This window comes from Ambystoma mexicanum, chromosome 3p (genome assembly GCF_040938575.1).
Source record: "Ambystoma mexicanum isolate Mex_15411 chromosome 3p, UKY_AmexF1_1, whole genome shotgun sequence".
Taxonomy (NCBI): Eukaryota; Metazoa; Chordata; class Amphibia; order Caudata; family Ambystomatidae; genus Ambystoma; species Ambystoma mexicanum.
The window spans coordinates 770,034,781-770,049,804 of NC_090925.1; positions in this window are offsets into that span (position 1 = coordinate 770,034,781).

Consider the following 15,024-nt stretch of genomic DNA (forward strand, 5'->3'; position numbering starts at 1 on the left):
GCAAACCAGAAAGCAACAAGACCATCAGTGGCCGATTAATGGTAGTTTTGAGATGATGACGAGGATAGATAACTTGGAAAGGGTGTTGATAAGAAAGCGCGTCCTGCAGCATTTGAGACTATTAAAGACTGGAGAAAGGAAGCAATGCTCCGATTTAAAAGCAGAGCAAAGCATGCGCGCAGGCATAAATCAAAAGGTGATGTAGCGGAAGAAAAGGAAGAGGAGGAGTAGACTGAGAGTCTAAGAAGGGCACGCAGGCGTGACCAGTTGAATATAGAAAAAATATACCCACAGCGAGAATTACACATAGCAGATGAATTGATAGAAAATATATTGACCCATACAAAACAAGGCCCAAGATCAGAAGTAAGACCAGACACGTCAGTAGCTATTGCCCAGACCCCGCCCGTAGCCCAAGCTCCCCCTCCGGTAGCTCAAGCCCTCCCACAGCCACAGACCGCGCACGTAACACTTCCTATTAGCCAACCAGGCCCACAGCAGACACTCCCTATTCCCATTGTCCCATCCGCACCTCCCACCTTAGACACAGACTCGGTACCGTCCGTTCCTCCCGGGGTTGAAGTTGAAACCGCGGGGGCAAGAGGCGGGACTGACCAAAGGGAGTGCACGAGGGTAACCCGCAGCGCAATCAGCAAAGAAAGGAAGGTGGAATTTAACAACAGGCAGAGATGTATATAGACGGGAATGATGGGACAGCAACATTGGCTTCGATATATGACTTCCGTAGAAGCAACAAAAGACATGTAGCGTTGGAATGCATGGGTGAATATTTGGTGGAGAAATGGAAACAGCTAATTGGTAAATTACCACCGCAGCGATTGTTAGATTTGAATGCATTAGCACGTTGTAGGGAGAGGGATGAAGAAGTGAGAGAACATGTGTATAGACTTTTTGAGCTTAGAGATGAATTAGATAATGATTATGTCGAAACATTTACTGCACCTGTCAAAGTGTTTACTACACCTGCGTACAGGAGTAGGGAAGTCGGGAGACCTGGGAAGGGGGAAAAGGGGTCGCATAATAAACGGCAGCAGTTACCATCGCCGGGGCAGAAGGAAATGGTGAACGAATTATCGTTGCTAAAACAGGTGGGGGCAGACTTGAAGGAATGTCTATTAGAGCACAGGTAGTATTGCAGCAAGTAACAGGACATAATATAGGGCGAGGGAACGCACAAGAAAGGAGTAGTTCGAATATGCATGGGGGAACAGTGGGGCCGAATCAGTGTGCATATTGTAAAGAGGAAGGACATTGGCGAGCGCAATGCCCGCATCTACAGAAGAGAAATGGGTCTGGTCAGAGAAGACAGCATAGAGGACACCCAGGAGCGAATGGACCAAATAGGAATAGTATGCCGCAGCATCATAATAACGGAGGTAATCAAAACCAAGGCCAAAACCAAAATGCCCCAAACCAGAGTCAGGGACAGCAAAATCAACAATATGGAAATCAGAGTGGGGGAAATAGAGGGAAGAGTGGAAATGTTTTCGATACACAGCCAAACATGTATTACAGTAATAGTAATGATTACACATCAGACGATGTGTTATTTCCCCGATAGGACTGCCCAGGACAGGGGTCGGAACCAGTGTCTATTCCCGTGAATCAGAGAGGACCCTACGTAGAAATGAGAGTCGGGAATGAGGAGCACCGCTTTCTTGTAGATACAGGAGCACAAAAGTGTTCAATAGACCATCACTTGGTTCCGAATATACCACTGTCAGGGCAAAAGAATATTTCCGTAAGGTTCGGAGGTACACCAGTCATAAACCCAGTGTCCAAACCAGTCCCAGTTACCATAGGACCATTTACCGAACATTGTCCTTTCCTTCTAACAGAAAATTGTGGAGAAAATGTGTTGGGATTAAATTTGTTGAAAAAACTAGGTTCTGTTATACATTGCACGGCAGACGGAGTGTTTCTAACGATATGGCCACACGATGCCCCTGTGTCCGAATTCATGTCTGAAGCGTTACCAGGGAAACTAAGTAAAGTACCAACCTGTATATGGGCAATGCATGACAACGATGTGGGATGTTTAAAGATAGAGCCAGTAAAGATTATTTCGAAAGAAGGTGTTACCCTACCGCGAATACCCCAATACAAAATTTCGGTTGAAGGTGAGAAAGGATTGAAGAGTATTGTTACTGATTTGGTGAAATTAGGGGTAATAGAGGAAATCACAGGCAGTACGTGCCACAGCCCGATTCTTCCCGTTTATAAAAAAGAAGGTAATGAGGTACCATACCGTTTCATAATTGATCTCCGTGCATTGAATAAGGTAGTAGATCCGCAATTTCCTCTAGTGCCAGACGTCACTACAATATTGACAATGATACCTGTTTCAGCAGAATATTTTAGTGTAATAGATTTGAAAAACGCATTCTTTAGTATTCCAGTGGACAAGGACAGTAGATATTTGTTTGCGTTCACATTAGGAGGACGATCATTTACATTTATGCAGATTCCGCAAGGTTATACGCGAAGTCCAAGTATTTACAGTAGAGCATTAAAAGAACAGCTAGATATGCTGGAATTACCCGTGGGTTGTGTACTTTTGCAATATATAGACGATTTATTGCTAGCTGCAGAAACAGAGGAGATTTGTAAAGAAAGCACTGTATTACTACTGTCACACCTAGCGGCACATGACCATAAAGCTAGTTTGAAGAAATTTCAGTATAATCGAAAGGTGGTGGCTTATTTGGGCTACCTACTTTCGAAAGGAGGGAGAAGACTAACGCCAGAACGCATAGAAAGTATTTCTTGTATGCCTATTCCAAAGACACAAAAAGGAGTCAGAGCCATAATAGGCATGGCTTCATATTGCCGACAATGGATTGGTAATTTTGCGTTAAATGTGAAACCATTAGTGAATTTAACCTAAAAGGATGCGGTTATGCCTTTGCAGTGGGATGAGGAATGTCAAAGAGCATTTGATGGATTGAAAACTGCATTATGCTCGGCTCCAGTTTTGGGTACGCCGAACTATGAGAACATTTTTAGACTATTTGTGTGTGAAAGTGAAGGATGTGCATTGGCGGTTTTGACACAGGAACAAGGTGGAAGAAATAGGCCGTGCAGCTATCTTTCTTCTGTGCTGGACCCTGTGGCGCGCGCACTACCACGATGTTTGCGATCTGTCGCGGCGGCTGCTGCGTCAGTGAAACAAACGGAAGGGATGGTATTGGTGCACACTTTAATTCTGATGGTGCCACATGCCATAGACGTTCTATTAAATAGGACACAGACGCAACACCTCACCTCTGCTAGATTGACAAGATATGAGATTATCTTGTTTGCGCCCCATATCCAAATTATGAGGTGTAGCGCTTTGAATCCTGCAGAATTAATGCCACTGACCTTAGAAGAAATTGGGAAGAATGAATCACCCCCCCACGATTGCTTAATGGTCACTGAGGAAGAAACCAAGGGAAGAGTTGATTTAAGTGATATTCCACAGAAAGAGCCGGATGGAGAGTTATTTTGTGACGGCTCATGTTTTAAATTAGCAGATGGCACGACAACTGCCGCATACGCTATCACTACCCTAGAGAGTGTTGTAGAAAGTAAAAGAATCCCCTATAATTCAGCACAAGCCGTGGAAATAATAGCATTAACCAGATCCTGCGAGATTTCTGAAATTTTGAATGTGAATATATATACTGATAGTCAGTATGCTTTTGGAGTGGTTCATAACTTTGGTCGACTCTGGGCTGAGAGAGGGTTTCTGACATCACATGGTGCCAGAATTCAACATGGCCCTTTGATTGTACGATTACTGTCTGCACTCACGTTTCCAAAGCGCCTAGCAATAGTGAAATGCGAGGCACATAAAAAAATAACATGCAAACTAGGAGAGGGAAACGCGTTTGCAGACAGAATTGCGAAACAAACTGCCACTGATTTGAATACCAAGATGATGATGGTTCAGACAGAGGAAGTACCCTGTATGATAGAAGATGGAGTTGCGACTGTCAAAGAAATGCAGGCCGAGGCTACGGCCGATGAAATACAGGGATGGGCAGAGGGATCTGCTGAGTTGGATTTGGAGGGTTGTTGGGTGGACAAGGGAACTAGGAACTGGATGTTGCCAAATTCGTATGTGACTTCAATGGTCACAATGGCCCACAGCCCTACGCACATCTGTGCAAAGAAAATGATACAGCACCTTTCTACAGTATGGCAGAATGTAAACATAAAAAAGAATGCAGAGAGGTTGGTGCAGAACTGTATTACGTGTTTACAACACAATGTAGGAAAGGGAACAGTGACTCCAACAGGCAGTTTTGGCCCGCCCTCCATGCCGTTTGAGCTAGTTCATTTTGATTTCATAGAGATGGAGAGGTGCCAAAACTTAAAATACGTCTTGGTGGTGATCTGCGCATTCAGTAAGTGGGTGGAGGCATATCCTTTGAAAGATTGCAGAGCAATGAGTACAGCAAAAGTAATGTTGAAGGAGTATTTTTCCAGATTTGGCTTACCCCGGGTGTCCTGATAATGGACCGCATTTTGTGGGTGCAGTGGTATTACAGATATGTGCTGGTCTCCAGATTGATAAGAGATTCCATAGTTCAAGGCATCCGAGTTCTGCCGGTCTTGTGGAGAGGCACAACGGGATTCTTAAATCAAAGATTAGCAAGATTTATGCGGGAAGCAAGTTGAGTTGGGTGGATGCATTACCAATAGCACTATTATGCATGCGTACGTCTGTACAGGCTAAAACTGGGCTCTCCCCGTACGAAATCGTAATGGGGAGGCCGGCAAATGTTTGGTGTGCACCTCAGCCAAAACGACTTAGTGAGCTGGAACATCCTGTGCTTAGTACTTATTGTGGCCTTTTAATGCAGAAATTGCGTTTGATTCATCAGCAGGTGCAGGAGGCATTACCAGTAAGGTACACCGGTCCGGGGCACGCGCTGGAGCCAGGAGACTGGGTGCTGCTAAAAAGGAAAGTCGTCATTAGCACCCAGGTGGCGCGGGCCCCATCAAGTACTTTTGGCGACGCAGACGGCAACACGGGTGGATGGAAGGAAGTCGTGGATCCATGCCACCCATGCCAAAAAGATTACAACTGCACTGAAAGTCTTGCCTGACACTGATGACCGGAAAGAGACAGCGGTCCCAGAAACGAAAGAAACTGTTGCCAGTGAGCAGCCACCTAATTTGCCAAAACGAGAAGTGAAACTCGAAACAAAGCCTGAGATGATTGCCAAAGAGGGGGAAGGGCAAAGAGTGCCCCAACGTTGCCCAGCAGAATCGACATCACAGCTGACCGACGTGAAATCTGCCTTGCAGATACCAGCAAAACCAAATCGTGTACCCCTTTGGCGCCCACCAGCACGCCAAAAAACGGATCTGCATCATTGGCGCGGCGCACACCAGCACCTGCTGTAGCGCCACAGGCTGACTTCAAGCCTCAATCTGAAAGTGCACCGGCACTGTTCACGGATCATACGCTACCAGGAGCAAGGCGATACAACCTGCAGCCTCAGAAGACAAAGTGATCCGCAGTCTTTTTTGGTGTTTGTCAACCTCTGGTTCAGCTCATGGATGGAGAAGGAACCAGGGGTGTAGAGGAGCGAAGCGTGCGAATTGTGCAAATCGGACAATTGAAGACTTGCGGCTCCTCGGTGCGATAATAAAAAATACATGTGTCCGGAACCAGAGCGGACAAGCTGGGCGCACATGATACTGAGGCGATAACTGATCAAAGGTCCTCTGGGCAGTGAAAGAGGGGACAAGTGATCTTGCCTAAAAACGAATAATCAAATCCAGGCTCAAAAGGACAGGCAAAACTGAACTGTGACAAAGAATTCCATTGAACTTATAGACATCAGAGCAAGCACGACGAAGAGAGATATCCACAACGAACTGTGATAAGGAAGGACGACGATGAGAAACATGCCGGGACCGGTTCCTGCCTCCTCCTGCACCACCACTGGTGAGAATGAGTCAGTTATAAAGACTATGGGCCTCATTACACAGTAGGCGGTAACCATGGCGCTATTAGCGTCATGGTTGCCGCCGGTATTTTACCGTGTCCGCCTTGGTGGATGGCGGAATTACCGCCCTACTCCAAGGTGAGCGGGGGGCGGTAATTCCCCATTCACCAAGGCACTTCCCCATTCCCATCTTTGCCCCCATAGGGCATAATGGGAATGGGGAAGGTGCTAATTATGGTACCGCAAATTGCGGTACCGTAATTCGCACCAAGGTCCCTTTGCGGCACCCTACTTTAACGGCTGGTAAAACCAGCCGTTAAGGTCGGGTCCCGCAAAGGGAACTCGTAGTAAGGCAGTAAGGGTTTACCGGTGCCTTTACCGGTACCGGTAAACCCTTACCGCCTACGGTGTAATGAGGCCCTATAAGTTTAAGAAAAACGCATGGTAAAACAAATTGTATGCTGGCACTAACAATAATAATGTGCTTTATGAGCGTGGTAGCACCAATATCGACAGCCCTAATATTATGGTGGGTAGAAACAATACACCCATCAGAAATGTTTTTACCAATAATTAATATATCCACTACTGAAAGCCCGGTTCAGGTGATCACTTATACCCTACCCCCAATGGAAGAAAAACACAGGAAAGGTTTTGGAAATAGCACCTTACTGCTGATAATGAACATGACACATGCAATCCTGAAGAAGCCAAACTGCTGGGTATGTGCCCATTTACCACAGCATGCCGGAAAAGGAATAGGGTGGTATGTGCAGCCATTACCATTAAGTTCTGCATGTAGTGCATCTTTAGGCGCAATGTTCTATGGGAAATGGGATGAGAGTAATACGGGTCAATTAGACAGAACGAACATGAATGAGTTTGAGGAGATAATAATGAAGCCTGTGGGTTGTTCCATTTTCCATAAAGCGCAAGTAATAGCCCCAGAGCCCACGAGGAAAAGTACACGGAAGATAACACGACAAAATAGACGAGATAGATTGTCCCCGCCTGAAAAAACATCTGTAATGACGTTTCGTGTAAGAACAGAAGGGGACAAAGATGCAATTCCCCCATCTTACACAGTGAATTATAGACCAAGAACTGTCCCTTTTTGTCTAAAAAAGAAAGGCTCTTTTTCAGTCGGAACATATACTGGTTGTATGAATACAGTGGTACTAAAATGGGAAATAGAACCAGTATACGTAGGTGATCCAGTTTATTTTATATGTGGAGAGAAAGCATACCCTTGGTTGCCCAGAAACTGGGGAGGTACATGTTACCTAGGGCTAATGTTCCCCGGAGTATTCCTCTTAGAAACAGCAGCCATGGCCAGATTATCCAAAACTAGAGTCAAAAGGACTGACAAAGGTGTTTTAATAGCAACTGATGTAGCGAAATCATTCATTCCATTCTTAGGACAGATAGTGAACTCCTATAATATAAGGCAACTGTCCAGAATCCTAAAGAATACAAGAAACACAACAACAGATATATTATTTAACATGAAGTTGGAAGAAAGAGGAATAAGGTTAATGACGCTGCAAATTAGAATGGCTCTCGATGTAATCCTAGTTCATCGTGGGGGAATTTTCAAAATAGTGGGATCAGCATGTTGCATTTATGTCGATGACTATTCCCCCACGATCTTTGAAGCAATAAAGAAAATGCATGTTCTAAGCTCTGAACTCCCCAAGGGAGAAGGGAGCTGGGGAATAGGATCTTTGTTTTGGGGAATACTACAATCTTGGGGATGGAAGTTGATCTCAATATTAGTAGTGGTGTTCGGAATATTCCTAACGTGCTGTTGTTGTAAACATTGTTTACCCATAGTTTGCGCAGAGGTAACGGAGGGATTTACGGAAGGATGCATGCATATGATAACAAAGAAAAAACAACCTCATGATCGAACTAGCCCAGACCCAAATGAGATGAGAGCAGTAAAAGAGTTGATGGCAATAGATATTGATGAAGACAATGATGTCCACGATAGCATGCAAGACTCAGACATAAGTACTTCAGATTCATCATCACTAGAGGAGGTTTCAATAAATAGATGAGACGTTTGGCATACAGCCAATGGAGGGTTTGTCAGTCTAGAAATATGGATACCTCTACTTTGAGACCGCAAATGCATTTTGGTGGCCGTGGACCAACCGTCTCATGCACGATACGACATAATATAGGTTTTCGAGTTTGCCAATGAACGACTTTTTTGATGTAACAAGAATCGCCATTTTGTTTTCTAACCATTGCTCATTGCTTTCTGTTCCTATTGCTTCGCAGTATATTTTCCGCTTATACTACTCGACTGTGGAACATTGTTGTCTGTATGTGAAAAGGACAAGGCCGCCGGGCCGTGAGGATAGCAAGAGTTTGCTGAAACACAAACGTAGCCAGCACCAGAAGAATGCCGGCTCCCTCCTTAATGTAGCCTTGAAGCAGTGCGGCAGGGCATTTAATCATTTCACAGCTGCCAGCCAGTCTCGTTATATGGTAGAATATGTTAGAATAATACCGTTAAAGGCTTGAATTATGCATTTCTAATGGCCCCCCTTTGCTGAGCCCGCTAGAGCATGTCGGCTCCCAGGACGCGAATAGCACCTGATAGATAGCAAGGTCCGGAATGCAACTCCCCCGTATGTAGTTCGCTTCCAAGAACAGAAGCGCTGTGTTCTATTCAATAACCGAAAGATGCCTTTGCACTCACAATTTGCAAATTGTTACTAGAATAGATGTTTGAAGGTGTCATAGTGGTCGGAGATGTCCATCATCACACCAAGTTCAAAGAAACCCAATAAAGGGGGGTGTTAAACATGTCATAGCTGATTGTTTGATATGCATTTTGTATATATGTAACTGATGTACGTAATTCACTCTCTTGTGTCCCTCGAGGTCTAGAGATACACGTCGCGGGGCGTGAGACCGAGTTGGCCAACTAAGACTTTTGCTTTGCAATAAAAACCTAGCTTTGGGAATATAACCTCGTGTCTGGTGTCTCTATCGTGTGTGGTGACCCGCCTTTTTTCCATAGACGTCAGGGTCCCCTAGGGGCCCCTTTCACTGTCACATTTTTAATGAGGAGAACGCCGGAAAATGTGGGCGGGAACTGGTTTAGCAGTGTATTGCTGATACTTCAGTCAGTGGCATGTTAATGAACGGAGAGCTAGAGAAGGGGGAACATTGGAGAAAGCCTGAAAGGTAGGGGAACTGTATAGGTTTCTCTATGTGTTACTTCTGTATGTTGAAAGAGGAAATAGTCTGGCAGCTCTTGTCAGAAAAGAGCTAACGTCCAGGCACTCCGCTGGACTTTTCTCCTTTAGATTCCACCTCACTGAAATCCTAAGTTGGAGTCCTGCTCATCGCGGGTGTTTCAGCGGGCATACTGGCCCGGACCTCCGTGTGGCTCTCCATAGGGCGGTTTTCTCTCGGGACTTGGAGGACTACTTTATGGGCGTCCGCACAATATGAAGGGGCATAGATGGTAGCCGGCAGCTGCTGGGAAGGACTAAATAAGTGAAAGTGTTTATCAGATTTGAAAAATTTCGCTCGCAAATGCCCCTCATGAAGTGAAGGTCTTTATTCATCAAATGTGACCAATCTCGCCCACAAATGCATCTCATGAGGTGAGTGTTTATTTATCTAAGGTGACAAATCACGCTCGCAAAGGCCTCTCGTGAAGGAAAGGGGTCATTTGTTTAACAAAAAAGGGAAAAATCTTACTTGGGAAGGCCTCACATCCCTGTGAAATGGTCAGTTACTTACCATATGTATAGAATGATGGGCTAAGGGTCTCCCACCAAAGGGAATACAGTTATGTAGTTGTCCTAAGAGACTGGTCTTACTTATAAGTGTTTGCCACTGTAACATTTGATTATTGGGTTATCCAACTTAAATGGCCTTGCCCTCTCCAGTGATCACAGTGGGGTAAAGAGAACTATTGGAGAAAATGTAAGAATGAATTCTAAATGTCTGCATCAACTGAACTAGAGGACATTGTGAATGCCACCTTACTCTGGCATCCTGAGGAGCAAATCTGTTGGTAATTACTGGTATATAAAAAAGGACACTCTGTTTTCTTAGTTTGGACTGGGAATTTGGTCTCGGTACCCCAGGATGCAGTGTTTCGATGGCCAGGGATTATTTCATATGTCTCTGGGAATTTGGTCTCCGCATCCCAGCACAAAGAACTTTCAAAATAGGGGTTCAGTTTGCTCTGCTAATTTGGACACCATTTCCTAGCATGTTGTATTTTTCGTACAAGTGATTCTTTCAGGTATCTCTGGCAATTTGTACTCCATATTCCAGCATGCAGCGTTTTCACAGCAAGACATTCTTTTGGTGCACTCTGGGAGTTTGGACTCAACATCCCAGCATGAAACATTTTCTTAACAAGAGATTCTTTTAGTTTGCTTTGGCTATTTGGACTCATTATATCAGCTTGTATCATTTTCACAACAAGGGATTCTTTTTCAATATCCCGGCAGGCATTTATTTTCACTAGGATTTCTCCCTTCATCTCCAGTCCAAGGTTCTTTCCACCTCCCATCTCTTGTCCTAGTGGGGAATTTTACTCCTTGAAACTCTCCTTAAGACTCCGGCTTCACTTTTTGCTTTCTATGTATGGGAGCCCAGCTGGCGCTGTTGTTCGCTTCTTCTCTCTTACTCTGATATCACAGCTGACTTGTCGGGGTAGAGCTCATCAGTTTGCAATACTTTATTTGGCGATAGTGCTTTGCTTGTCTCTCAGCAATCCTGCTGTCACTATCCGTCAGCATATTTAGTTTGCCAGGGGTTACCGCTTCCTTGTCCTCCGTCTGCACCAGTACAGTGTCAAACAATAAGCAAGTCCCAAGGTGTCCGCTTTGTTCCTCTTGAATTCCCTGGTTTGGTATGCAAAAGGAGAGCAGCTGTCGCTTTTCTGTTTTCCTCACGGATACCACTTTTTTAGTCTTTTCTGCACTACAGACAGCTAGGATATTGGAGACAACATCCTTTCTGCCGGCAGGGACATTTCAAGAGGCTGCTGTGCCACAGTGCAGATCGCATGACTTGTCACCATGAAATATACACTATGCAGAGCACAATCTATCGACCTAATTAAATAGGTGGTTCAGCACATACCTGCCCCATTACCTTTCTCATCCCCGTTTGGGATCCAAATCGAGTGAGGAAACAAATGGGCTTGTAACGACTTCCATCAACGTTCTCTTCCTTCTGGTGTTGATTGTAGTCTTTGGGTTCTTCCAATATTGTCCACTTTCCCAACCACTGCTGATAATCATTTGAAATTACCAGAGAAACCTTTAGTTGATTTGTGTGGGTTTCTCCCTTTCATTTGTTTTTACTAAGGCATTTTATGGATAGGTTCTTCAAATGGGGAAATCATTTCTGAGGTTAATGTGTGTGCGAAGATCGGACATGACCACTGTCCTTCATTGGCTTCTTCTATTTTCTATAGTGAAGCTCTTTGCTTCGGAGTACGTCTTTTAATCCCTTTGGGCACAGATGATGCTTATCCATCTCCCCTACATGTATTCCTTGCCTCTCACCAACTCTGAAATGACTGTGGTGTGCTTGCTGCCGAAGTCTGCACATCTCGCCCGTGGCAACATCAGCGTGAAAAAGATAGCAGAAACCAGGTGATGGTTTACCAAAACAGCAAACCCTAACCTGACTGGCAATCTGAGAATGTCACTTTATTTTACAGCTCAACCCTGGAGGGTGGGAATCATGACACTTCGCCCATTCTGGATACAGAACTGTGAAGAATAACTTAGACCTTACTTAACCACCACAGCAACATTACTTTGTGGGATTGTAAGAGTACTTTTTGACATTTCTAAGAAGTTACAGAAATGACTTGTGATGCCAGATAAACGTGATTCAAATACGTGGTTTTATTCTAGACTGCCAGGGAAAGCGGTTGAACGAAATGTCTAGAGGAGCTAGTGGAATATCTACAAATGATCTGGAAGATCCTAATGAAAACAGTTTCGTGATGGAACACCACAAACTGGGATATTTCACAGATGTTTAATACCTTCAGTGGATATTATCTAAAACATAAAGTTATTAACCTAATCTTAAAAATTCTTGTCACCTCAGGGACAGCCTAGTCTACAAAACAATGGGCCTTTTCATGAGCGTTACGTTTAGTGACTCGTAGGTGTGTTGGATAGAAGGCGCTGATGAGTTAGAAGGAGCGTTGTGTGCTTGAAACGATGTTGGGCAACTTGATTCATTGCTAATCCACGGACGGCTCTCTTCAGGAAAGATTAGCTAGGCCCCCCTGACCCGGGCATGTAGAAAAATAGTGGGCGAGTGCAGCATTGAGTGCTGTTCGCCGTCTGCTCTGTTGTGCCGGACTACTCTTCAAGCCCTCTGAACCTCAGTGAAAACATTTCTATCGGGACTCATTCGTATGGGCTATTGATGAACTAGATCTACATCTAAGAGTGCCTCAACTATAACTAATCTCCTTGTATATATCCCCTAATAAGTGTCCCCTTCTGTCTTTTTTGCCTACACAGAAAGATCTGCCACGCCCCCCTGACGTGTAGAAAAATAGTGGGCATGCGGATCAAGCGACTGCAGCATTGAATGCTGTTCGCGGCTTTGAAGTGTGTGGTGTGCCCCAAGTACTGAACTCCTAGAGACTGATCAGCATTGTTCCTTGTCCCTCACCATAAGCCTGGAAGTGTTTTAGTGCGGAGGGGGGGGGGGCAATGCAGGGTGTGACAGATGTATGACATTAATGACTACAATAATGATGAGTCCTGACAAGGAGCTGTGGTGGAAAAACTTTGGCCATAAACTTTATCATATCATGAGCTATAGTGGAAAGAAAACCAACAAAACATAATGATAATACAATACAAATATTTTGGGGAAACAAGGGATCAGGTGAGCGGGGACCCTACTCCCATGTAGGGCCAACTCGAGGCTGATTCCTGCCTCCCTTCATACAAAAAGCTTGTGACGTTGGGTGGACCCAGCGTGTGAGCTGTGTCTGAGGTATATGCCTTTCATCCTCTGTTGTGCGCCTATCCACGCTTTGAGGCATATGTAGACCTTCCTTTATCTCTTATGACTCACTTGTGATGTGGCCCCTTGTGAGGCGCTATTAATTTTTTATCCTCCAAGGTGGATTCTGGAGCTCTGGCTTGCCTTCCACCTGTTTTCAGTTTTTGGGAGTTGTCTTTTCCTTGTACCCTTTGTGAGGAGGTGTATTGCCTTTTCCCACTGTGTGTAGGCATCCTTTTTGCTCGCTGATCCACTTGTGATATGGACCCTAGTGAGGCACTATTCATTTTCATCCTCAGAGGTGGGTTCTTGAGCTTCCACTTGCATCCAACATTATCCGGTTTTGGGCATTGCACTTCCCATGTCCTCCGGGGAGGCATTTGCCCTTCCCGACTGTTGTCCTTTACCCTCGCTTAGAGGTATATGTCGGCATTCCTTTAGCTCTTATGTGGTACACTCAGAGGTGGGTTCTCAAGCTTTGGCTTGGCATTCCTTTTGCTGTATGATCCACTTTGGATTTGGCCCCTTGCGAGGCGTTATTAATTATTTATCCTCAGCGGTGGATTCTTGAGCTTCATCTTTTATCAAGCTTGATTTGAGTTGGCATTTTGCAACAGGCCCCTGTGGTCTGCTTATTTAATTACTTCAGTGTGGCGTTTACTGGGCTTCAGCTTCCATTATACTTTTACCTCAAGTTTGGCAATCTGCCTTTGTGATTTGGTTATTTTAATTGATTCCAGCGAAGCATTCACCAGGTGTCAGCTATAATCAAACCTGACCTCAAGTTTGGCAACCTGGCCATGTGGTTTGGTTATTTAACAAACTCCAATGAGTCATTTACTGGTCTTCTGCTTTCCTCAACTTTACCTCTAGTTTTTGCAACCTGCCCTTGTGGTTTGGTTATTTAACTCCCATAGGTCATTTGCTGGGGATCAGTTTCCCTCATACTTTTACCTCAGGTTTGGCAAGCTGCCCATGTGATTTGGTTAATTAATTCCAGTGGGGCAAGTGATAACTTCCTTCTTTGAGCCTATCTGTGAACCTGTACCTTTTTGATTGGTGTCTGCTCTATTCTGTGACTTTTTTATTTTTCAATTGGAGCCTGTCTTAGTTTAGCTCCCATTCATAATTCGATAATATGACCTTTTAGAGGGAGTTTATTTTGTATTCTTGCCGCCTCTCTCGCTGCGAGGACGGCGGCAGGCACTGCTCCAGCACGTGCTGGGGACAGGGGGGAAAGAAGACTGGGGGCTGCCTGCCCTCCTCAGATATAGGCCAAAATTGGCCTGAGGGCAGGCCGCCCCCTTTGAAGAAACAAAAGCCCTTTGGGAGCGGGGCATTTGATGTGGGTGTCAGATGCTTTCCCCCCTGTCACCTACTTGCATTATGGGTGCCCAGAAGTCTGGGTCCCTTTTGTTGCAGGGGCCTGGTGGCCGACCCTGCACACCCACATGCTAATGGGCAAGGACATGGGTAGCAAGCACCTGGTAGGTGCTACCCATGTCCTGGACCCACTACAATTACACCTCCCATCTTACCCATCTTATGCCCCTGGGCCTCCCACCTCCAGTGAGGTGGTGGGGGGGTCTTGTAAATTATCTATTCTGTCCCCTCAATCACCTCGGCAGTAGTGCAGGAAGAGGAATCGCCGGTTACAATTCACCTACGGCGGTAGGTCCTGTTGCTGCATTCCCCACCTCCCCCACACTTCCTGCCCATTGCCTCACAGCCGTGAGCAGCAAACCCCTCACCCCCCGGCCCTCCGACTGATAACTTCTTCCAGCGACCCCCGCGTGTGTCCCTCCCTACTGCTTCCTAGTTCTGGCCCGCCCCCTGGGCCACATCTCCAGCTTTTCTGAGCAGCTAGACGTGTCGTCTTCTTAGCAGAACACGGCAACAACGTGGTGAAGCGTGCCATGACACAATGGACCTGTCCGGCTCAGGTGCCCCCACTGACCAACTTCCCCTTCCCCTTCATCGTAGCCATTTACACAAACAACATAGAATGTGCACCCCCAAGATTATTGTTATA